The 25,402-nt window shown below is 48.7% G+C and overlaps 1 long non-coding RNA gene across 2 annotated transcripts in view; it reads right to left on the bottom strand.

Annotated features, from left to right (window-relative positions):
* Positions 1–25,402, bottom strand: part of LOC122231086 — a 204,550-nt gene that overhangs the window by 85,591 nt on the left and 93,557 nt on the right. For both annotated transcript variants that reach the window (XR_006208218.1, XR_006208217.1), the window contains exon 2: positions 20,622–20,790. This is a non-coding gene — a long non-coding RNA (uncharacterized LOC122231086). The remainder of the gene's footprint in view (positions 1–20,621; positions 20,791–25,402) is intronic.

The raw sequence follows: 25,402 nt of genomic DNA, 5'->3' as shown, positions 1-25,402 counted from the left end.
CAGAGCCTGATGTGGGGCTCGGACCCCCAAACTGCGAGATCATGACCCAAGCCGAAGTCCTGAGCCACTCAGGCGCCCCGCAGGTGGGCATTTTAAAGGCTCAGAGGAACCCTGCATAAAGATACCTGTTCCATTTTGTTCCCAAACTTATTTAACTTTGGAACTTTTTTCTATACTAATAACTATGGGCATAACACTTCTACCGGGTCCACTTTACTCATTTCCAGTACATCCCTGCTTACTGAAGGCAACTGAATTTGTAACCCATTATCTAGTCCAGATATCTGGAAAGCTAGTGAGAGTTGCCCAAGGCCAGATCGCTAATTATTACTATTATTTTTTTTAGAGATAGAGAAAGTGTGAACAAGCAGGGGAGAGGGGCAGAGGGAGGGAGGGAGAGAGAGAGAGATTGAGAATCCCAGGCAGGCTCCACACTCAGCACAGAGCCCCCGACATGGGGCTTGATCCCACAACCCTGGGATCATGACCTGAGCCGAAATCAAGAGTCGGATGCTCAACCGACTGAGCCACCCAGGCGCCCCTCATGGTATTTCATTTTATCCTCAGGATATAATAAGAGTTGTCAGTGTTGTTGAGGGCCTTCTCCAAGGCAGGGCTTTTACAGATAGGATGTTAGTTGAGCTACGCGGTAGACCTCTGAAGTATGTACTTATCTTTCTCATTGTAAAGATGAAGACACGGAGGCCCAGAGAACCCAATGAATGAGCCCGGGGTCACACAGCTGGGAAATAGCAGAGCCAAGGTTTGAACACAGAAAGTTTGCAGAGCCCAACTCCCAGCCCCTGCCCAGCTGCCGAGCAGACGCTGTTTCCCTGCATGCAGGAAGCAGATGTCTGCGCTGCTGATAACCTGGGAATATCAGGGTTTTTCCAAAGCTATGATTAGTTATCAGATGTCTCAGGAAGCATATCCTTGCTCTCTTATTTTTTGTTAAGTGGGGGAAATAATCAAAGGAGGCCAAACCATCAAGAAAATGGGGGCCATTTTACCACTGACTCCGAACGAAGCAATGAAAAATAGCTTCAACAAAGAGCTAATTAGGAAGTCATAACTTGGAAAACTACCAAATGCAATTTTGATGGGGATGAAATTTAATAAAAGCACGGCTTCTGGTCCCTGCAGCTACAGCAGGCAGGCACGTGAGGTGAATGGCTAAGGGGGAGGCCACTCAGGAAGTGGAGACTCAAGGTAGAACAGGCAGGAGTGGAGGGGGGTCTGTCTGTCCACTCTCCAAAGAGCAGAAGGGCTCAGGGCGCAGAGCAGTTTATTGAGGTGGGGGGGGGGGGCGGGTAGTGCTCTGGAGACTTTACCAGAAGAGACAGTACAAACACCAGACTGGCCTTGAGAAAGAGAAAAGCCCAGAGGCTTTAAAAGAAAGCAACTTCCTGTCTCCAGATTCATCTTTCATATTAAAGAGGTTCTTGGGAAATTTTTTACTAAACAGATCAGAGTGGCTTGTAATTAACATTCATGTCAATGGCTGCTTCCCAAAGGCTTGGAAACGGCTACTGCTTGTGGGTTACGCACTGTATACCCTCTACAGTCATCTACCCTTAGCCGGACTAGTTTCACTGCCAGCGCCAGAGAAGGTAAACATGAATCCAGATTCTATCAGCAAGAGACAAATTCCAGATGAATGAGGTTCAAAGTAACATCTCCAAATAATGCCTGCTCCCACAATGCTTCATAGGTTATAAGATGATTTCTCGGGCATTTCCTTCTTTAATCTACACGGTCATTTTATGACGTCGTTGTCTCTACTATATCCGTCTGGTATCACATGAGGAGAAAAAGGCTCAGAGAGGTTCAATGACTCGGCCAAAGGCACACAGCTTGCGTGGATGATGAGGTAAGTGAATGTGCTTTGGATTCAGAAAGCCTTGGGTTTAAATTCCAGTTCTACCCTTACCAGCTGTGGGAACTTGGGAAAAATCTCTGTAGTGCCTCTCGGCCTTGGTCTGCTCAGTTGCAACAGGGACTACCGTATAGGGAGAGTCTCATCTGTGCCAGGCACTGTTCTAAGTATCTGTGCTCGACTGTTTGCAGAGATGGCCACCAATATTTCCGCCCATCGCTGAAGTGCAAGTCAGTACTCCCATCAAGAAACGGGGCTTATTCTCCCCTCCGTGAATCTGGGCTGGCCTTGTAACTTGCCTTGACTTACAGAATGTGGTACAAGTTCCTCTGTTAGCTTCTAGTCTAGGCCTGAAGAGGGTGGCAGCTTTTATACTCATTCCGTTGGAGTCCTGAGCCACCATGTAAAAACATTCTGATGACCCTGCTGGACAGAGAGGTCCGGCAAGCCCCTAGATGAGTTACCATACATTTGAGGAAGCCTCGTGGATCATCTGGCCCCATTTGAACTGTCCCGGCCAACATCATATATGGAGGAGAGAGTTGCACCCCCCCCCCCCCCCCCCCCCCCCCCGCGGAGCTCTGCTCTAATTGCAGAATCGTGAGCAAACAGTTGCTGTTCTGGGTGATTTGTTTTGCGAAGGTAGACAAATAAACCAGTGCCTAATTTGTATACATTTGTTTACTCTTCATGGAGAAACTGAGGCACAGGAAGTTTAAACAACTTGCCCGAAGTTACACACCCAACAAATGGCAGAGCTGTATTTAAACCCAGGCGAGCTAACTCCATCATCCACGTTTGTAAGCACCACGTTATAAAAGCACATGCCTCTCAGAGTCATGAAGGAGACTGTCCCTCCAGAGTGTGGTCCCGCAGTGGCATCCCCTCCTCGGAGAGGAAGCTCCACGTGGGCTCAGGTAGTAACTGGACCAAAAGCCCCTCTGTAATCTGACTCAATGCTGCCCTCCAGTGGCCACTGACTATTATAGCCTTGTATTGGCCTATGACACATCCCCAAGCAAAGGCAGGCAGTTTAGGAATGTGTCATTCCTTCAGGAACCCTCTTGAGCCCCGCCCCCATGCTTCCCAATTGGAGCTGCAGCTCCCTTCCGTTCTGTTTGTATCTTGCTTCAGCCATGGCTCGTCGTGTTAACTGCTCAGAAGAAAGCTTCCCACCTGAAGCTCAAGCTGAGGTGCCTCTAGACTCCTGGAGAACCGACAGAGCAGTTGGGGAAAGAGAACGCCCCTGCCCAAACCATCGGCGGAAGCGAAGCTCCCAGAAACCCTTAGTTTTCTTCCTCCAAGCCCAGCATACCGAGAACTGCAGAGACAGGATGTAATCAAAGCCAGCTGTTCTTCAGAAATGGAGACGTTCACATTGAAATTGTTTTACAGTGGCTATGACAGACCAAGCAGACACATGCAACATTCACCTTACTCATCATTAGCCACAGACTAGAAGAATCAGTGGAATCTAACAAGTAAAAAGACAGACCTGGGTTCGAGTTCTGGTTCTATCACTTACTGGCTGCGCAACCTCGGACAAGTCCTTTAACCTCCCTTGGCCTCAAAGTGTTCATTCGCAAAATGCTATCCTGACAGCATCTAGAGAGATGCTTTGTGAGAGCACAAAGTTAACCTGGGAGTAAATGATATGACGCCTCAGAGCCCAAGCGATCGAGAAGCCTGAATCCTATTTTCTTTGCTCATTTGCTTTTTTAGTTTTAATTTTCCTCTACTATTTTACATTATAGAAGTAATGCATGTTTGTTACATAAAATTTGGATACTGAAAGAGAAAGAAAGAGAGAAAGGAAGGAAAGAAGGAAGGACGGAAGGAATAAAAGAAAGGAAGGAAGGAAGGAAGAAGAGGGAGGGAGATAGAGAAAGAAAAAAGAGAGAAAGAAAGAGGGAGGGAGATAGAGAAAAGAAAGGAAGGAAGGAAAGAAGGAAGAAAGAGGGAGAGAGGGAAATAGAGAAAGAAAAAAAAAGAAAGAAAGAAAGAGGGAGGTAGAGAAAAGAAAGAAGGAAAGAAAGAAAGAAAGAAAGAAAGAAAGAAAGAAAGAAGGAAGGAAGGAAGGAAGGAAGGAAGGAAGCAGGCAAAGGAAAGAAAGACTTTGATGCATGGGTTTTTAAATCAGCAGCCATTCAGAGGGTCCATGAACTTGGATGGGAAAAGTGACATACTTACTTCATCAGGCTCTAACTAAAGTGCAGCATTTCCATCCATTATGAATACAGGCATCAAACCACAGTAAGTCTTGGCTGTACAAGCTACACTGTCCCTGATAGAAATCCCAGGCATTTTTATGCCACATTTTAATTTCTGCAAGGATTTTGAAATTCTATTTGTGTTTGTCACTCCTTCGTAGGTGTAGTAGTTATTTGACCTCCTGCTAGATAATCCTTATTACTCAAGGTAGTAAAAGGAAGCATACACATTACTATATGGCAAATTTGTTTCAACACTTTGATATCCATATTTCAATATCATTGGGTTTTTTTGAAATTCTATGTTGTATATTTCACGCACTTAAAAACATGCTGAGAGGGGCCCACAGGCTTACCAAGCAGCCAGAAAGATTTCGTTGCCCACAGAGAGGTAAGTCCTACTGCTGTGGAGTCTCCACTCAAGCCCGTGAACAGGGCAGATTGTCTTCTCAGTCTTATTTCATATTGTTGTGATCAGGTTGTGTACTACAACCTTGTATCCCGCATTGTTAACTAGCCACAAACATGTTTTCATGGTATCTCTTGCCTTATAATTTTTAATGGTGGCATAATAGTCTATTTTGTTGATCCACCATAATATACCATCCCCCTATCGTTGGCTACCAGCCAGGATGGTTTGAATCTGTCACTTTTATAAATGACATTGGGAGAAGCATCTTCCTGCAGAGTTTAGATTGTTTCCTTGAGCAAAGACGCCCAGCAGTGGCAAAGTGAACACTTTCAAAGTTTGGACATCTTCCCTGACTCCCAGAGTGCAGAATGCACTCACAATCAGGAGAGAGAGAAAAGAGAGAATGCTTTAAAAGGTACAGGAAAGAGAGGCTGTAGAGCCAGAAAAACAAATGGGAGGACAAGGCTGCCATGGACATGTGTGCAGGCTGTGCACTGATCAAGGGTATCTGACCCAGGTGATAATTATGCGTTGAGCTTTCTACTCAGTCTCCCCTACAATCCATGCACAATGCCTGGGGCTGACAGCCCAGAGGAAGGCATGTCTTCCCAAAAGCACCATGGGAACAGAGGCAGACCTACTGGAGAAATCCACCACTGCTCCCTAGTGGCGGCATCTCCTGAGGTTTCTGGGATATACAAGCATACCCTTAGATAATGCTACAAAGAAGGAAGCACATTTTTAGCCTGGGCCTATAGTATCTGGGGAAGCACAAATGTGGGCTCATGAGCATGTTTTATTTCAGAAACATTGAATAAAAATTAACAATGACCCTCTATAGGTTGAAGGTCATTGCAGTCTCTTGTTCCTTAAGAACACACAGTTATTATAGTGGATGCTGTGCTGTGCTTCCCAGATCCCAGTTTCAGGACCGAGGCCCTCATGTCCCCAGCTCTGTTCATGGCTCCGTCCCTCCCCAGAAGCTGCACTGGCCTGAAGGGAGCTGTCTTACCCAAGTTTGTGGCCCCGGCCTGATTGATGTCTGGTCCACAGGCCCAGCACCCTCACCCAGTGGAGACAGTTCCACAGCCCCTCTGATCAGCACTGCCTGGGGATGAACTCAGGCCCTTGTTTCAAACGCATCTCTCCAACCTCTCTTCTGCCCACTCCCACCGCCCTCCCTCACTCCCTCACGGATGGCTTGCCAGAGCAAACCCCGACTTTCTGCATTCTCTGGGAACCCTAAGACGGTTCCATATCTTGATTTAATAAAAAATCAGAGAAGGAATAAATGATTACAACACACAATGGTAGATATGATTTTTTTCAAAACATGGTGCCCATGAGGTAGGAAACCATTTTTACAAAGATCCTTGCGGGCTAAAACAACAACATCCGGTTCCGGTCCCCGCCTACTCCCTCGTTTTATAGATGAGGAAACAGAATCCCACAGAATCCCACAAGGCAAGTGACTTGAAAGTCACACGGCCCATAAACATCAGAGCCCGAGCTCAAAGCTGGACGAATGGTGCTTCTGTCCCACAAGACTGCCTCTCACTAGCTTTGTTTAAAATAACCCATTATCTAGACAGGAGTTGATTCCATTAGTGGGGAGAAGCAGGGACCTGAAGGCTGGCGTCTCCCCCACAGGGTCTGGCATCTCCCCTGCCCTCACTCTCACATCCAGAGAGAAATCCTGACCTGTATGGTGGTCATCGCATGGGCATTGGCATCAGGCATGCTGAATTCAATCCTGACTCTGCAGCTTGCTAGCTTTGTGTCTTCAGGACAGCTTAGTTATTCACTGAGCCACACATTAAAATAAAAACCTGTATGTAGGTTTTTCAGCACTTCCAGGCCCTAGAGAGCACGACCCAGCCTTTGTTTCCTAGGGCCTCCCTTATCTTGCATTACCACCTGGGCATAGAGCACAGTATTTCCAAAAAGAAAGAACACTCACAGATTTTCAGGATGGAATTAGATCAGATTCTCTGTCCCCTTCTCTCCGTGCCAGAGGGCAGAAGCCAGCCTCCCTTTCCACTGGGTGCAAGGCCCTTTGAGCCTTACCGGGGAGGGAATGTCTAAGAATCAGTGCTACCCAGGCAGTGACTTAGCCCAGACTTGCCAGCAGAGGGCAGCACCACTCTGCCTAAAGCCCAGAGGATTTGCCACCCATTCAGGGCCTCCACCATCTGACTACTTCCCAGACTCCCACAGACAGCCAGGTCCAGCCTCGGAACCTCTCTTTTCCTGGAGCCAGGCAGCTGTGAAATGTCTCTCCAAAACCAGAATGGCTAGACCTTCAGCTGTTGCAGCAGCAGCAAAGGCTGGATTCAATTTGCAATGCCAAAGCATGTTTGAATGGGCTCTTCTGTTAAACACCTCCATTTGTTACAAACAATGCAGCCTGGAGGTGGAGATTCGAACCAGATTGCAGCCACCAGCAACCCCAGCCCACCGTTTCCTGGGCATTTGACAACCTGGTGGCCAATGCCTTTGCTCAGCCATCCTAGGGGTGGGGGGAGGGAGAGACAAAGTGTATGTGTGCACGTGTGTGCACGTGCTTTGTCTTCATCTGAGTATATGGATGCTCTGGAGGCCATGAGCCCTAAGTGAAGGGCACCAGGAGGGAACATGGAGTGAAGCAGGGGTGCCCCCCAACCTTTTTTCCTCCTTCTGTAGGGAATCTGGGCAAACTCTGGAGCAGAGCCCTCACATGCCCCCTGACAGATGGGAGTCCTGCTCGAGACAGTGAAATTAACAAGTGAGAAGCCCAGAGTTGGGGTCAGAGTGTATGTTGATTTCCTGTATCTCAGATTCTAGAGACCAGGCAAAGCTTTGGGGAACCTTCTAGAAAGAGGCTCTGGCTGAGGGGCCTCCTGGGATGGTCCAGGACCATGCATCCAAAGAGTGCTGCCTTTCTCAAGAATCCATCTAAGCAGGGCTCTTTCAAGGGACAGGGACAGCCTCCCCTCACCCTAGTGACATTTTCCAGTACAGTGTGTTCATGGAGAGCACATTACACAGCCTTGCCGAGGGCAGAGACAGGGCTGCCGAAATCTGCCTTATCACTCCATAGATGCAGCGGACGAGAATTTCTGCTTACACATTAATTTCACCGTCTTGAGTCAAACACACACACGCTCTCTCTCTCTCTCTCTCACACACACACACAGGCACACGCACATGCACACACAATTCAACATTAATGCTAACGGAGTAAGCAAATTCCTCCTTGGATAGAATTATTGCCCAGGAAACAGCTCCTCAGAGAAAGCTACTTTAAGGCAGAAAATCCTCACAGCATGCTGGCCAATGAATGTGGTTCAGCTCTTTCAGACTACAGCGCTGAAATAATCTCTCTCTCTTTTTTTTTTTTTCACTTTCTCTCCAAAATGCCTATAAGATCTGCTACTCTGAATAACTTACAGTTCTGCCTGTCCATCATGCCTCAGAGTGGTTCCCCTGAATGTTGTTCCATGGCCTTGTGACAAATGGAGCTTCTTCTTGGTTCTTGGACCCAAATGGGATTCTGGCTGGGGGAGATCCTGCCCTGCTCTGGGTGGGATGGCAGGGGGCCGGGCGTGGGGTTTGTTCCTGACCCCAGCAAGGCGGGCACTGGCCTCCGGGCCCCCTCGCCATGACGGGGCTGCCCTTGGGTCTCTAAGAATTGCTTCGGAGAAGAGGAGCACAGTGGGGAGGCTGAACACCCAGTGACGGTAAACTGTGAATTCCCTACAGGAGTCACACACACCCCTCCCCTCTCCTGGCTCCATCTGTCTGCAGATTCCCAGTAACCCCAGTGCTCCCAGGAGGAGCAAAGAGGAAGCCATAGGTGAGAAGCACTTTCCCCCTTGCAGAAACTCTGCCATCTGCACCCTACAGGCTCCCAAACTGACCAGTCTTGTGCCCTCTCCAGGGGCCCGGGCCACCCCAGCTTCAGCCCCGGGCCTCCCGGAGTGCTGCACTTCATCAATTATTCACCAGCCTCCCCTCTGCTCTTCAGACAAAGGAAAGGGGAATGTGCGGGCCTCGGAAGCGCCTGGAACCCAGGGCTGTAGAGTCAGGCAGCTAAAGTCCTCTCCAAAGGAGAAGAGAGGCGGGGAGAGCCAGGAGAGGATTCGAGGGGTGAGGGGCAGAGGGGGAGGAAGGCAAGGGTGAGGAAAGGCAGGAGAATCAACCTGACCTAGAATAACAATTCTAGAAGTTGTGCATGCATCACGCATGAAATGCACCATTCGAACAGAACTAAAAGCCATTTTTCCCCCCGCTGCTGTTTTACCCCAGAAATGAGAGGAAGCAGGACATGGCTGGGTTTCACAGACTATTTCTTCACAGTTTCTTATTCTGTTTTGACAAGACATCTGCTTAAGCTACTAGTCTGAACCACGCACTGTGGAGCCTCGTCAGCCCTGCCAATTCCAATGTTCTGCAACACGGCGCAGAGGAAGCTGACTGCTCGCACACCTGGCGGCTGCCAGGCCAGAGGGGAGGGGGGAGGGCTGAGGGCCAGAGGTGGGGGGAACGCTGCGAGCCAGAGGAACACTTGCAGGGGGCCAGGCCCGGAGCAGCCACCTGGGTCCTCGGCTCGGCAAGGAGGACACGCTGGCTGACTGGGGGTATGTCCCGTGACCTCTCTGATGCTCAGCCCGGTCCCCTACCCCCTCCTCAGGTGGTAATTTTCAGGAGGTCCCTGTGGGCGAGAGAAAGTGGTCTGTTCCCCTGCAGCGTGTACGCTCTGGAACCTGATCCCAAGTGCAAATCAGCCTGCTACCTGCACACAGTCTCACGCAAGTTGCAGAAAGAAAGAGGTGGGTGAGCTACTCTAAGTCCCCCACGAGGTGGGCTTTGATTGAGCAAATATTTATGGAGCATCCATGACGTGCCAGGCCCCGAAGACAGAGCAGTGAGCGCACATACGTAGTTCCTGCCCATGTGGTACATGGTCTTGTAAATTCTAATCCCTGCTCCAGGTTCCACGTGCCCGTGGCCTCAGGCAAGTCACCTGACCTCTGTGGGTCCCCGTTTCCTTATCTATGAAATAGAAATTATTAATCGTTAATCCCAAGCCCATGTGATTACTGGCAGGATTTTTTTTTTAATTTTTTTTTTTAACGTTTATTTATTTTTGAGGCAGAGAGAGACAGAGCATGAACGGGGGAGGGGCAGAGAGAGAGGGAGACACAGAATCCGAAGCGGGCTCCAGGCTCCGAGCCATCAGCCCAGAGCCCGACGCGGGGCTCGAACTCACAGACCGCGAGATCGTGACCTGAGCTGAAGTCGGACGCTTAACCGACTGAGCCACCCAGGCGCCCCTACTGGCAGGATTTAATGATGTTTTAGGTACAAGGGTTCTGGCACAGTGCCTGCATTCAGCAAGTGCTTAATTAATGTGCATCCTCTTCCCCTCCTCTTTCCTGTTGCAAGAGGGGCTCTGGAAGGACATTTGGAGTTTCTCCGCCGTTGATTCCCTTCACGTGGCCAGTTTATTAAATGAACACCAGGAAGAGCTTTCTTCGTGTCTCCCTTCAGATATTGCCCTGTCAGATTTCCCTTCCTTGCCCCTAGACAAGATCTCAGGCAGGTCCCAGAGTTTCTCTGGTTGCCTTTGGATATTTGAACAATCTCATTTTCAGGTAATAAAAAGTCCAGTGCCATCTAAATCAAAACGTGGCTCTCTTCCAGCTCCACGTGTGTCCTCTGTCCCTGGCTGAGGTGTGAGCCGTGGATCCCGACAAGCAGAACAGGGCAGGAAGAGGCGGTCTCCTGTTTTGTTTTCCTGGCCCCATCTCCCTTCCACTTGCCTTCCTGTTCTGGCCCCTCTAGAGCCAGGGGAAGGGGATGAGAGGCTACGGGGAAAGGGCAGATTCGGACACAAGTAGTGTGAGTGATGTCATTGTCACCTGGCTTAGGGAGCCCTCGATGGCGGATGACGTGGTGCTCATGGGAGCAGTTTGAATTCTGCCCCCTGGGGCCTCCACGTCCTGTGGGTGCCTCTTACTCCTCCTGGGAGCCTGCCCTCCAGCACTCCCCTGAAATTCTGCTGCTCTTGTCCCCTCTCCCTGGCACGCAGCCCTCCCTCCGGGATGGGGTCCTGAAAGATGACTCAGTCTGGCTACCACTCACTGTCCACTTGCCACACTATTGAGGAAAGGTCACACTCTCTCATGGTGCCTGTCTTCCTTGCTCTGGAGTCAAGGGCATCTCTTTTTGTCAGGGGAACCCGCAAGCTCTTGGGGACCCTTGTCCTTCAATCCCAAGAGACAGCACAAGGCGGAGAGAGGATGCCTATGGGTTTCCACAAGGACTGGCAGGCATATGGCTGGGATAAGATGCCAGTCTCCCTTCCTGAAGGCAGCCTCAGTCTCTCTGAATGGTTCCAGGGGATCTCCCTTATCACCCACCTCAGGCTGCCTTTTTTCACCCTGGAAGTAGGAACCTCAGGAGTGATGTTAGTCACCTCTCAGCCAGTCCAGAGAGGACGGCTCAGCTCCTGCTTTACAAAGTGTGGACACCTGCCGTCAGCTCAGGAGCCTCAGACAAAACTCCAAGACAGTAAGAAATGTCCCTCTTAATATCCTGTCATAGTCATAAAGAGAAGAATGACTTTGGGTCCCCAAAGCTGAGACGTTCACCTACTTTGGGGCCCAGATGACCTCTGAACCCTTCTTGGGGAAGGGTTGGGGAATCAGTAATTCGAAAGGATAGTCTCATCTCTTTTGTCTGTTACCCCAGGTCAGGCAAGAAGGAAGGTGTGGAGAGAATCAGTCACCCCTACTTACTACAAATTATCTCATCTTTGAGGAGCTTACACATGTTTAAACACTCCAGAATGTTTTTAAATATTTTGTTACTCATGGTTGGCAGGTAATTGGCAAAGGGCACCCTCTTTTGTTACAAAGGCAAAGTGTGGCCTCGACAATATGGGTCCATGAATCCCCACTCTTCCACTATCGGTGTGGCCTTGGGCAAATGACTTGGTATCTCTGTACCTCCATTACTGCATCTGCAAGATGGAGACCAGAATGGGTCCCACCTCCTGGGGCCTGGGATGCCACGTCGCTCAGAATTACACCTGGCACCCAGTACGTGCTGCAGGGATGTTTGTGGGTGGGAGCGAAAGGCTGTAACCGAAGTCCCCCTTTATCTGACTTCCCTTTGACTGCTCGTGTTTGCAGTTTCAGGATTTCACTTTATTGTCATGCCCTTTCCTTAAATTTCTTTGCTTTTTGTTCATGGCGAACTGCTCTTTGGAGATACTCATTATAGACAGCCACGAAATTGTCAAGTAACAGACATCATGGCTAACTAACCTCACCCTGTGAACAGAGATACCAGGGAAGATCAATGCAGCCAGAGTGAGGCTGCCCGAATCTCAACCATTTCTTAAAGACCCACCAAGTTGCAGAAATTGAAATTTTACTCTCCACTCTGCACTTGCTGTGTTTTAATTAGCAAGGAATCGAAGCCCAGAAACATCTCAGAAAGCCAGCCCAATCCTCTAGTGAAAGTGCGTTCTCACGCCCTTTGCTGTTATTATCATCATCATCATTATCGCTATTGTGACTAATCCAGAAGCAAGGATGGGCAGGTCTTGGAGAAAAGGAGAAGTGCAGGGCAGGGTCTTCCCCCAGCCTCTCAGCCACCAGCTTATCCTTCGTATAAAGGGCCCCAAGGGAAGGGAAGACAAAACCTAGAAAGCCACAGAAGAGGGAGAGAAGACAGGAACTGCGGCCAGAAGCCAGCAGCCTCTTGTCAATGCCTGACCGTCCGGCCTGCAGAGCAAGAACACAGTCACCTCCACCAAGGGGGGCAGTGGCGGGAGAAGGAAAAAGGCGGGGAAACCAGCTTCAACCACTTATCCCAAGTCTGCAGTCAGGAAAAGCAGAAGGAAGCTATTTTCACGTCCCAGTTGTGTGTTGCGTGGTGAAGTATTGCTTTTATCTGGCATTACATTTGGGGGTGGGCGAGCGGGGCTCAAGTGTCTGCAGCCTCTTTGGGGCCCTCCATCTGCCGGGCCAGAAAGCAGGCGCTCCACTGGGCTCCACAGAGGGCTTCGCAGGCTCCGCTACCTCAATTAACAACTGCACTCCAACCTGAGAGTTGGCCTCCGGAGTTAAAGTTGCATCACTAAACCCCACATGCAGGGCTGGGAGGCCCACCCCCCTCTGTCAATATCTGCTCCCTGCCCCCCACCCCCGGCAGCACACGTGACACGGTCTCTGTGCACCCACCCCTGATTCTCTACCTGCCATTCAGAAGGAAGGTACGAAGGCTAAGCCGGGCTTCCTGAATCCACGTATTAACTATGGCCTAAATCTCAATGGATTTCCCAGATCCTGATCTAAAAATGAGTCAGAAGTGGTGTTGGCTAGAGGGTACCCAGAGGCTCCTTGTTGTATAGATGGGGAGATGTTTGCATCTGGGGGTTAGAAAATGACATGTGTTAGGCATGGGTCTTCCTATCTCAAGGAGAAAAATGGAGGAAAAAAAGAGTCTAAAATGGTTACATTTACTTTGGAGGAACTTTAAAGAAAGAGAGAGAGAGCGCGCGAGCACTAGCTCAAAACCTGGGAAATAAAATCTTTTCTACGTTCCCCAAGGCAATCTAAATAATAGAAAACACCTCCAAATAGCCCAGGGTGATTAACGCTGGAGTTTGGACAACAAAGGGTGGTTACCACGGGAACCAGCCCCTCCTTCAGTGCTTCCCCCCTCCTCCCCCCACCCCTCCTCCAAGTCAGCCCACCCTGCAGGTGGCTTTGGAGAGCCTGGGATTCTGAGCTGAGGCAGTCCAGCCGGCTCCACTACCCAGCTGCCAGGCTGTTCTCCTACCTGCCCCCAGCGGCTCAGCCTTTGCCACCCAGACCCCACACCCTGGGCCCCCAGCACGGGCCACCACAGCGCCTGCATTAGTCACGGCAGCCGGACCCCCACCGGTCAGTCCATCAGTCAGTCCGCCCTCAGTATGGCGTCAGTTATGAAACAGCCAGGCTTGAAAGCAGAGGAAGTCTCTCAGCTAGGGACTCAGGCTCCCCTGTCATCCGCTCTTCAGAAATCCGTCGGGCCTTGTTAGAGGCTCCAAATTAAGACCAAATGGGGAGGAGATTTCTTTGCAAGAACACATCTATTTGCTTCCATGCCTGCTTGAACACAGTTTGGTGTGGTTTTCTGGAGAAGGACTTCCCTTGGTTTTAAAACAGAGCTCCACTGGGGCACCTGGGTGGCTCAGTTGGTTGAGCGTCCGACTTCGGTTCAGGCCATGATCTCATGGTCCATGAGTTCGAGCCCCACATCAGGCTCTGTGCCGACAGCTCGGAGCCTGGAGCCTGCTTCGGATTCTGTGTCTCCTCTCTCTCTGCCCCTCCCCCACTCCTTCTCTCTCTCTCTCTCTCTCTCTCTCTCTGTCTCTGTCAATAATAAATAAACATTAAAATAAATAAATAAAACAGTTCCGTGGAATTCTAGCGTTCTCTGGCAGCACCTGTTGGAAACTTTCTCAGCAGGGAGAGAAGCCTGACCCACTGAGAGCTGTTCTGCCTTCAGTCACAGCTCAGGTACAATTTTATTTGAGGACAAACAACAAAAGAGTTCCTCTGCTTAAACAAAGGTTACAACTATTAGGTGATTTCCCCAAATGGTTAGTACCCTCAAGGAAAAAAAAATGCACCGTGGCCTATTCATCCTAAGTTAAATGGACAAGAAGCTGACTCCTAGTTATTCAACGCCAGCCTCCAGGCAGGAGTGAGGTCTCCAGGCAGGAGCGCCATGACAAAGGTGACGACCCCCCAGGACCTTCGTCTTTTGACCATCCTCATGGTGGGCCAGATGTCCTGTAGGAAGGAGCTCTATCCCTGGAGGCCACACCCAACACAACCGTCAGTCTTTAAACCAAACAGGGGCACCTGAGTGGCTCAGTCAGTTAGGCGACCGGCTTCGGTTCAGGCCATGATCTCATGGTCCATGAGTTCAAGCCCCATGTCAGGCTCTGTGCTGACAGCTCAGAGCCTGGAGCCCGCTTTGGATTCTGTGTGTCCCCCTTTCTCTGCCCCTCCCCTGCTCACGCTCTTGTGTCTGTCTCTCAATAAATAAACGTTAAAAAAAAAAAAAAAAGAAACCAAACAAGAGTCTCCAAGGGAAAGAGACGAAGACCAAGGACATATGTAGCCAATAACTCCATGGGCTGCCATGTGCAAACCAAGCTGGAGGCAGCGTTGAGATGCACGTCTGTCCACCCTAGGAAACCTTACAACGGTCGCCAGTTAGGGCTGGCCAGCAACTTGGCCCTCTGGGAGCTCCTAACCATAAATGCCCATGTTGGCAAGGAGGGCTGGGGCATACAGGAGGCGGACGAGAAAACAAATGATGGATGAGAACCACAGGGCCCAGAGCAGCTTCGGTGGGAGGAAAGGGTCTAATCTCGGTGACTTCTCTCCTCCAAACTGGCTTCACTGCCTCCTGTGCTGAACGCAGGATGGAGAGGTGGAGAATCTAATGTTGACCATAGTCTAGGCACGTGCTAGGTGCTCTACACGTGTGGAGCCTTTCGATGAGGCAGGTGTTATGATTCCCGTTCCCATCCCTTTGCTTTAAGTCATTTGCAAGGATTTAGGCTGAGGGAGAGGCTGGAAGATTTGCCTGTGGTCTTACAGCTAGTGGGTGGAGCCAGGCTCCTTCTACCTCTGTCTGGCTCCAGAGCCAGTGCTCATTCTGCTGGACTCAGTTGCCCACTCTGGCTTTCCATGCTTTCTTCTCACTGTTTCCGGGAGGATGGGGTGGCCAGGTAAGCAGCCAGGGGGTGAGGAACTGGGAAGAGGCTGAACAGGAAAACCCATTTCTTCTGAAGAGTGGATTCGCTCCCCGACTCCAGCCATCAGCACAGACAAGTGCCCCCAGTGAAACACGGCCCGCCCAACTCCTGCCTGACTTCAATTTCCCAAGTGTGGAACAGAGACTCCCGGGAGGCAGAACCCAGCTCAAGCCTTGATGGCTGCTCAAAACGTTGGGTTTCCAACTCTGCCTAAGCAGGGCCCTGGAACCAGTGAGTGCTGGGGATGACAGATCTGAACTGGCCTTTATGGTGACCTCCATCTACACTGTCACCCCTGAAATCTGTGGCTGGCTTATAGCACGGATCCCATCCTGCTCATACTGGAAACTCACAGCAGAAAGAACTCAAGAGTTAGAGGGTCTGAAACCAAAGTCTATCTCCTTCTCACACCCCTTAAGTCACTCGGTTTAGATGGCAGCCAGCTCTGCCCGTGTCCCGCTACCTTGAAGTAATCCATTCATTCATTCAATCATTTATTCAGCAACCAAACATCTATCAAGCACTTACTATGCACCAGGCATAGTATAATCACTACATACCTACATGATACTCAAGAAATATGCATGCATACAGTGCAAATCATATTGCTATAGTAATGTATTTAATTCACAAGATGTGGCCTGGAAGGACAAAAAGAAGTGGTTTACATTGGCATGCTCCTTTTTATAAGGCTTGTAAAGTACACTTGTGTCCATCATAACACTTGATAGATTATCCTTCAGCTCAAACCAAGAGCATGAGCCTGGAAACACAAGAGGGAGAGGAGGTGATACTGCTGGGAGGTCGGCCTCAGAGGTGGCCAAAGGGAGAGCGCAGAGGGCAAGGAATAGGAAGAGAAATGATGTTTGATGGCCACGAGGAACACGTCTTTAACCTTGAACGACTCTAGCTCAGGGAGGCCGGCTCAGCTAGATTGCCTGACTTGTGTGAGATCACACAGCCCACAGCGGCAAAACGCCTGACTCCAGAGCCTGTGGAGTTTAACTCCTACAACGGGCTGAACCTTTCTTAAAGGAGGAGTCAAGTTGGAGAGACTGGGTCAATGGGATTAGGTGGGGTTTGTTGTGGGGACAAAGGAAGCACAAACAGACATGAGAGTGTGCAAGCAAACACAGAAAACACAGGGATGGCTCCTCAGCCACAGCAGTGGTTGCTGCTATATTAGTGGGCAACGCAGGTTATCAACAGCTCAAGCTATGTTTCCTGGAACTTCAGAGATACCTTTAGAAAGTATTTCCAGGACGGGGGGCACCTGGGTGGCTCAGTCGGTTGAGCATCCGACTTCGGCTCAGGTCAAGATCTCACAGCTCGTGAGCTCGAGCCCCACATTGGGCTCTGTGCTGACAGCTCAGAGCCTGGAGCCCACTTTGGATTCTGTGTCTTCCCCTCTCTCTGCCCCTGCCCTGCTCGCTCTCTCTCTCTCTCTCTCTCTCTCTCAAAAATAAATAAACATTAAAAAGAAAGAAGAAGAAAGTACTTCTAGGAGGCAGCCCCTCTTCCAAAACAGGCAGACTGACTACCATGCGAGGCAGTCATTTTTATCTCCATCCTGTAGACAAGGAAACCGCACCTCTGGGAGGGTGCTCAATCTGCTTTTAGTCACACAGAGGAGATTGGAACCCACGTCTTTCTGACTTCCAAATTTACATTGCTTTACATGACCCTCTTCTGAAGATGACCAAGGAGAGATGGAGGGATTCTTAGAACTCCAAACTTGGAAGAGACCATGAGCTGTCTCTAGTTGGGTGGTCCTCACACTTGGGCAATTAGACCCACACTTAACCAGCTACATGGAAAGCATGCTAAAGCTATTGGGGGAGACAGGGAGGTGGGTTAGCCTCTCCTCAGAGGGCCCTGTCTTGTCTTCCAGGACCCAGGTGACAGGAGAGGGAAGGCGCAGGGTTGGAGGTGAGCAGGAAGCCAAGGAAGAGCTCGTGGTCGAGTCGGGCCACCTCCTGAGTTCTGCTCAGACTTCTAGCTCAAACCTCAGACAAACTCCTGAATTTCCAGAGTCTCAGTTTCCAGAATGGCAGCTTTTGACAAGTGTGGCTCTGCTGGTGACCTTGGCTGAATCACGGTCTCCGGACACTCCGGTCCTCGTTTCTAACACGGGCACACTAAGAACTGCCTCACAGCTTGTTACGATGAAACGCGACAGCATATAGGGGACACCTCAGAACACAGCCCGGTTTCTAGTAAATATTCAACCAACATGAGCTCTTCTTCTCCAAGGCCGAAAGCCACGGGCTTACAACCTCTGGAATGAGCCTTCCGGAAAACACCAGCTCCATCACTTACTGCCTGTGAGACCCTGAACAGCTTCCTGAACCCTCTGTGACTTGTTTTGCTCATTCTTCAAAGTGGGGATAATAAGAGTACCTACCTTAGAGAGTTATTACGAGGACGAAAGAAGACCTGCACAGGAAATGCCTGGCATAGTCTGGCAGATAGTGAGCATTCCTTGAAGGGCACACGTTCCTAGCTCCAAGTGGGGTCAAAGAACTGAGGGGTGGCCGACAGCAGGCAGGTCTGCACAGTGAGGGAGTGAGCTCCCCGTCTGTGGTGGCGCTCAGCCAAAGATGAAAGGCCATCTGTCAAGGGTAGGTGGAAGGGATTCCCGTACGAGGTCAACGGTGGCCCTTGCTGACCTCTAAAACCCTGCCTGTCACTCCCATGCTGTGACCCTCACTTTGAATTAATAGAGAAGACACTGACCCATCAGCGCAACAAATCAGAAGTGAAGAAATGACTTCCCGGCTTAGTTTTAAAAATCAAAGCCCCCCTTTCAGCCAAAGGCAATTACAGACTGATCCGCAGTAGGGCAGAAGCATATTTCAATTGAAAAATGGCATCTTCCTAGCCGTTGCCATATGGAGCCAGGACACCAGGTGGCCCAGGGCTGAGACCAATCACAGGGTCCAATTGGAACTAAATAAAATGACCCCCTGGAGGAAATGGCTCCGGTGAGGCCCACAAATCCCCATGACATGTCATTTGGGCATGTCCCACATCAGCCTGGACCTCGTGCTCTGCCTGACGCCTGAGGCTCCGTCCCTTCCCTCCAGTGGGACAAAGAGATGAGGGGCCTCAGCTGTGAGAACATCCCAGTGTAGAGGAGGAGCCCCCGGGGCACAGTGGAGGAGCCCTGGCCTCAGCCTGCTGCTGCAGAGAGCCCCAGGGACAGCCAAAATCACATGGGGACCCTGCCGTGGGCTTCCAGTCCAGAGGTGGACCAGGACCCAAAGCTTTCAGGTATATTAAAACTCTTGCCCTGGTGTATTTCAGCTCCAACTCAGGGCAGGAGAGTCTCAAAACAGCCCTCTATCTCTCCTTCCCTGTATTCTGGAACAGTTTGTCTTTTTCCCCTATTATGGGAAAGCAGGTCACATGGTTAGTATCAAAAGGTGGGATAGTCGACGCTGGAAGGTGGAGCTCTGAGCTGCCGCCAGAGCAGTGTAAGAGGACGTGGCTGTGATTCCCTCGTCGGCCACCCAAAGCCAAAGCAGCAGCAGTCAGTAGTTCTGCCACGGCTGGAGGAGGGGCTGTGAGTGCAAGAGCTGGACACATTTAGAACTCCTTCTAGCCCCTCTCCCCGCATCAACACAATGTGGCCTTGACCTTAACTAAGTGTGATCTGGGCTGTGCGAAAAAGGATAAAAACTTGGGGTATACTGAGCTAAGCAAGTTCACAAGGTTCCTTCTTGCAGGACGCCCAGACCTTTGAATAAACTAAAATGCATTGGGAATCTCCAAGAGAGGGACTGGAAGGGAGTGGGCAGGTATATTGCACAGCATTTCTGAAATTTTGTCTCAGAGTATCTCCAAGGAAACAGTCGCAGAACTTGGGGCGTGGCATTTGGACACTGAATAACCCTGGGAGTTTGAGAAGGGGTTCTACAGTTTACCAGATGCAGGGCTCTGTTTTGCCTTGTTTAATGGGAACAATGATATTTACCCTGCCAAAAGCATTTGAAGCTAAATGAGTCAATGTATATAAAATGCTTGGTGTCTGGGCTAATAATAAGTGCTCGATAAATGGTTGCAATTCTTATTATTGATACGATCATGATTTCGCTGTGAAGAATGAACTAGAAAAGGCTCTTCGGGTTTGTCTTTAGAGTGAGAAGCAAGGAGGAGAGAAGGTGGGAAGGCCTCCTTCAACCAGTCTTGGCTGCAACTTCAGGAGATGCCCCAGAGATAGGTCGCCACTGGAGGTGGGGATGGCAGTCACTGAAGGAGAAGGCAGGCCACGTCCTCGTCCGCCATCCTCCAGCTCTGCAGCCTAACAAAGAAAGGGCTTTGGGGGCTCAGCCGGGCCCTTCCTGGATGGTGGCTGGGAACAGCCAATTGTGTTTACCCCCTCAGTTGCTGGGAACAATTGTCCCTCTCAGACGGCCTATTGTCTCCAGTACCGCAGGCACACAACTCCCATTGGCGCTGATGGGATTATGCGTTCCTATCGGGCGAGAAACAGAGCCCAGGCTTGGATAAGGGATGGGGGTGCGGTGGGTCCCCCTTGGCGACCTATCTCAACGTAGCCATTCGTTTGATTATCAGCTCAACACAGTGAGGCCTCTTTCAAGGGAACTATTCAACCCTGAGCATTTGTAGCCTGGCTGCTTCTTGATAACTTTTCAGGGAGTAGACTAATTGCATCAAATTTGGGATGCAATAAAAAAGCTTCCAAATGCCAACGACATTAAATCTTGAATCAAAATGGCAGCTGATAATGGGCTTCCCAAATGGCTGTGTTGTGTCAGTGGCTTTCAATCTTTTTGCTCCAATCACGCCCCCACCAAGAATGTTGAAAAAACATTTGTGCATCGTTAAACTGATCAGCTCAAAGTTGTCATTATGCATATACATAAGTGTACTTTGGGTTAATAGGAAGTAGCAAATAGTATACATTTTATAAGATGGAACAAAATTAGAAGGAGGTATAATTGGAATAAGTATCTCATGACGTGATTTAAAAAATAAGGTTGAACCACCTTAATGGAAGAAAGCATATCAAATAGGAAAGAGATCACATATCAATTTTATCCATGGATTTTTACCAATACAGCCTGAAAAAAAATGGTCGTCCTGAAAAACATCCAAGCACCTTGAGAAGATCAATATCACCAAGCCATACTTCTTTGTGTATTCTGGATTCAAAACATCTCGACGCAAGCTCAAAGACCGTATTTCCAGTGCTATGCTTTGCCTATATCAGGAATATGCACAATTCAGGAAAAGACAGAAAGCTCTGTGTGTTTAAGGTACCATAGTTAATCATTAAAGATGACTTACTCCAAACTAGCATTTCAATTTATCCCTTTGTTTGACACCGCAGGTGGCTTGAAATCCAAGGGCAAAACATCCTGTTAAGGTTTGGGATGAGAGGGGTCTATTTTTTGTCAAGTAGGAGAAGAGCCTCTGTGAACCCTTCTGGGTAGGTCTCCTTCTTGGGCAGATCAGTCTTGGAAAAGAGCAGAAGAACAAATTGAGTAAGTATCTGGAAATTGAGTCCCTTCAAACTATGCATACTTACTACCCCCCGCAAAATCTTCACCCCACTTTGAAGGCTAACTGATCTTAACGAGACTCAGAGACTCAGTACGCAGAGCTTGGATAAACTTGTGACTTTTCCATAGTAAGGCTGTCCGGGTATCACAGAGACACTAAAAGACTGGGTAGAGAGAGGGAACGGATGGAAAATGACACAGGCTCTTGCATTGTATTTTTTTATTCATATATTTAGCAAACATTTAACAATACCCCTCTGTATGTCAGGTGCTGTTCTAGATGTTGAGAATATTGTGCTGAACAAGACAACGTCACTGGTTTAATGGCCTAAATTTCTAGTGGAAGGAACTTTTTTTTTTATAAAAAAATTTTTTTTAACATTTATTCATTTTTTGAGAGACAGAGAGAGAGCACAAGCAGGGGAGGGGCAGAGAGAGGGGGAGACACAGAATCGAAAGCAGGCTCCGGGCTCTGAGCTGCCAGCACAGAGCCTGACGTTGGGCTCGAACCCACGAACCACGAGATCATGACCTGAGCCGAAGTCGGACGCTTAACCGACTGAGCCACCCAGGCACCCCTGGAAGGAACTTTTTTTTTTTTTAAAAAGAAACACAATGTCAGTATCTTGGTTGTGATATTATGCCATAATCTTACAAGGTTTGACCATTGGGGGGAACTGGATGAAGGATAAACAAGATCTCCCTGTATTACTTCTTACAGCAGCATGTGAGTTATTTCAAAATCAAAAGTTTAATTAAAAAAGACATTAAATAAAACACAAACTTACATGCAGAATGGCATGAAGCATAAAAATATAAATAAGAAAGCTGTAAATCGAAAATAAAACAGAGGACTATACGAGGATATGAACAGTGAGCTTCCAAAGCTTGGTCAGGGGAGACCTCTCAGAAAAGGTCACAGTTAGGGGGCGCCTGGGTGGCTCAGTCAGTTAAGTGTCCCACTTTGGCTCAGGTCATGATCTCACCATCTCACAGCTTGTGGGTTCTAGCCCCGGATCGGGCTCTGTGCTGACAGCTCGGAGCCTGGGGCCTGTTTCGGATTCTGTGTCTCCCTCTCTCTCTGCCCCTCCTCCACTTGTGCTCGCTCGCTCTCTCTCGTCCTGTCTCTCTCAAAAATAAATAAACATTAAAAAATATATTAAAGAAAAGTTCACAGTTAAACCGAATGATAGGTGAGAGCCCTCTGGGCCAGGCCACTCTAGAGAAGTCACCTTTTCTAGCTCAGTTGCCTTACTGGACTTCACCTGGGCCCTTCCAATGTCAACGATACTTAAAGGGATGGGAACCAAAAAGCAAACTGAGATTCTCCAGTGGTCTGAGTGGCTTTCTGTGTGGCATTTTGCCATCAAACCCACTGCAGAGCACAGATGGTGCAGAAGGTGAGGTGAGGTAAGTGACCCTGGCCTGGATTCCAGCCCCTCCTCTGAGAAGCCTCAGAACCTTGCCAAGTTGCTCCTTCCTCTGGAACTCAGGTGCTTTCCCTGCAAAATGCAACCTCCAGGCCAATTCTTTCACATATATTTTACCTCTCAATCCTCACCACACCCTATGAGGTGGGTGCTATCGTTATTTCCATTTTAGAGAAACCAAAGCTTAGGAAGATGAAGAAACTTGCCCAGGTCATGCAGAAAGTGGCAAAGCCAGGACTTGAATCCAGGTCCGTTTGACTTGAAAAAGGCACTTGGTCTAGACCTGAAATAGCTGTGAGTTTGTGTCCAGAACTAGAGAAGCCAGTCTGCAAACGGAGAGTAAAGGTGACCGTGTCCAGAATTCACTTAAGAGCGGAAGGAAAAGACAAGGTCCACTTAGTGGCTGCTGAGAGAGGGTCAATTCTAAAGCCCTGACTCTGAAATGCTGAAGTGTAGCTGTCAGCCTCAATGGCATGACAAACAGAAGCCATGCAGCAGGAGAGGCAGGGTACTGTGGAAAGTACTCCCAGGGTACTTGGGAGATGGGTCTGAATCCAGGCTCCACCATTTATCAGGTTAGTTGCCTTGGTCAAGTCACGTACTCTCCCCGAGTCCCCCTTTCCTCAGCTGTAAAATGGGGGTGACAAATGGATCTAATCGTAGTCCTTCCTCATAAAATTTTGGGAGGCTGGCTTAGAACATCAGCTGACACAGAGTGGGCAGTTTTTTCATATTGGATGCCATTATTATTATTAATATTATATGTTGCTGTTACCGTTGCAATTATCATAGGCTTAGTGAGAAATAGAGACCGCGTGTGATAACACCCATGTCAGCGCTCCCTGCAGTTCTATGGGTTTTCTCTTCTTTTAACTTGGAAATTTTAATTTTATTTTTCCAGCCCTAATGAGCTAAAACTGACATGTAACATTGCATAAGTTTAAGGGGTACACTGTAATGATCCGATATCTGTATGTTTTGCAAAATGATAACCACAATAAGTCTAGTTAGCACATCCATCATCCATCATCTCACATAATTACACTTAGCGTGTGCGTGTGGCAAGGACGTTTAAAATCTATTCTCTTAGCAACTGTCTAATATGCGATACGGCATTGTTAACGATAGTCACCACACTGTCCGTTACATCCCCAGGACTTATTCAACTTTGAACTGGAAGTCTGTACCCTTTGATCACCTTCACACGTTCCCCTTAATCCCCAGCCTCCAGCCCCCCCCCCCCACTTCTGGTAACCACTAGTCTGTTCTCTTTGGGTTTGGATTTTTCAGATTAAATTTATAAGTGGGGTCATACAGTATTTGTCTTTGTCTGACTTATTTTACCTAGCATAATACCCTCAAGGTCCATCCGTGGTATTACAAATGGCAGGGTTTCTTTCTTTTTCTATGGCTGAATAATATTCCAGTGTGTGTGTGTGCATGTGTGTGTGTGTGTGTGTGTGTGTGCGCGCGCACGTGCACGCACATGCACAAGTGCATGCACGTGCATAGACCACATTTTCTTTACCCACTCTTCCACCAATAAACACTTAGGTTGTTTCCATGTCTTGGCTATTGTAAATAATGCTGCAATGAACATGGGGGTGCACATCTCTTTTCAAGTTAGTGTCTTCATTCCCTTTGGATAAATGCCCAGGAGTAGAGTCACTCAATCATACGGTAGTTCTGTTTTTAATTTTTTGAGGAACTTCCTTACTATTTTCCACAGTAGCCGCACCAATTTACATTCCCACCAACGGGTGCGTGAGGGTTCCCTTTCCTCCACAGCCTCTCCAGTGCTTGTTATCTCTTGTCTTTCTGATAATATCCATTCCAACGGGTGTGAAGTGACAGCTCATTGTGGTTTTGATTTGCATTTCCCTGATGGTTAGTGACGTTGGTCCACGGGCTTTCTTCTTCAACACAAATGAAAAGTTGTTACTAAACCCCTAGGGACTCCTTTTATAATCTCCTCCCCACTATGAACTTTGCAATTTGAAAGCCATTGTCTTCTATACACGTCAAATTTTTGAAAGGTAATTAATTTATGTCTCCATTTTTCATTAATCAAGGACATGTATGATTGCCAATCCAAACTCCTTCTCCCCAGGAAATAACCAGTTTCCAGGATGGCCCATTATAATTCTTGCCAAAAGCAAAGGCATTTGTGCCTGAGCTCATGTCCCTATGATCTGACTAGGATGAAGTAGGAGATAACAGTTGGGCTTTGAGGAATGCTAAAAATGGCTCCCAGTAGCCATTACCATCTTCCTGAAGTCCAAGGACACCAACCTGAAAATAACAGGATAATCTCAGACCTCAGCTTCTAGAATCCAGGTCAGGGCCACGCCTAGGGCCCACATCTGGATGCTGCCACTAACTGCATATAAGACCCGGGAGAAGTCACAAACCCTTTTCCATGTTTGTTCAGTTGTAATAGCATTGACCTTGGCAGGCTGGTGCAGATATGTAGTAGGTACGGAACAAATATCAAATCTCTAATCTGTTTCCCAAACTTTGGTGAGTATTGGAACAACCTGAAGTTCTTGTCAAAATGCAGATTCTTCACACGTGTTGTTTGGGGACAGAGATTCGGCATCTGTAACATGAACCCAAGTGAGCTGATAGTACTGGTCCCTGGACCACAGCTTGAGTAGCAAGGGTCTAACAACACCCTCCAGATGGGACCTTAAAAGATAGGTCAGGGGGTTCAACCCAGGAGATCTTGGCTCTAACGCAGGCAGCATGGTGCAGTCAGCTGAGAGAGGTCTTTGATGGACAGACCTTGACTTCAACGCCAGTGGACCTCTTGCTAGCTGGGTAACTTTAGGGATATTGGTTAATTTCACCAAGACTTGGTTTTCTTTTTTGGAGACTGGAGACAAAATCGTCTACACCTGTGTAGCTGGCTTGGCCTAGTACCAGGGACCATGAGCATAGGGCACCTAACGTGGGACTTGGTACATGGTACATACCCAGTAAATGTGAGTCTCTGTTGATTCCCTAACATTTGACTACCTGAATTTGTGACCCGAATCAGGTCACTTAACCTTTCTGAGCCTGGGGTTGAAGCATGAGCTACCCCACTAGCTCCTGCTTCTGTTTTCCTAGTTCTGGTCCTGGATTCCTAATATAT

This window comes from Panthera tigris, chromosome D1 (assembly GCF_018350195.1).
Source record: "Panthera tigris isolate Pti1 chromosome D1, P.tigris_Pti1_mat1.1, whole genome shotgun sequence".
NCBI lineage: Eukaryota > Metazoa > Chordata > Mammalia > Carnivora > Felidae > Panthera > Panthera tigris.
Note: the sequence above shows the minus strand (reverse complement) of the source record. Positions and strands in the feature narration are given on the sequence as shown.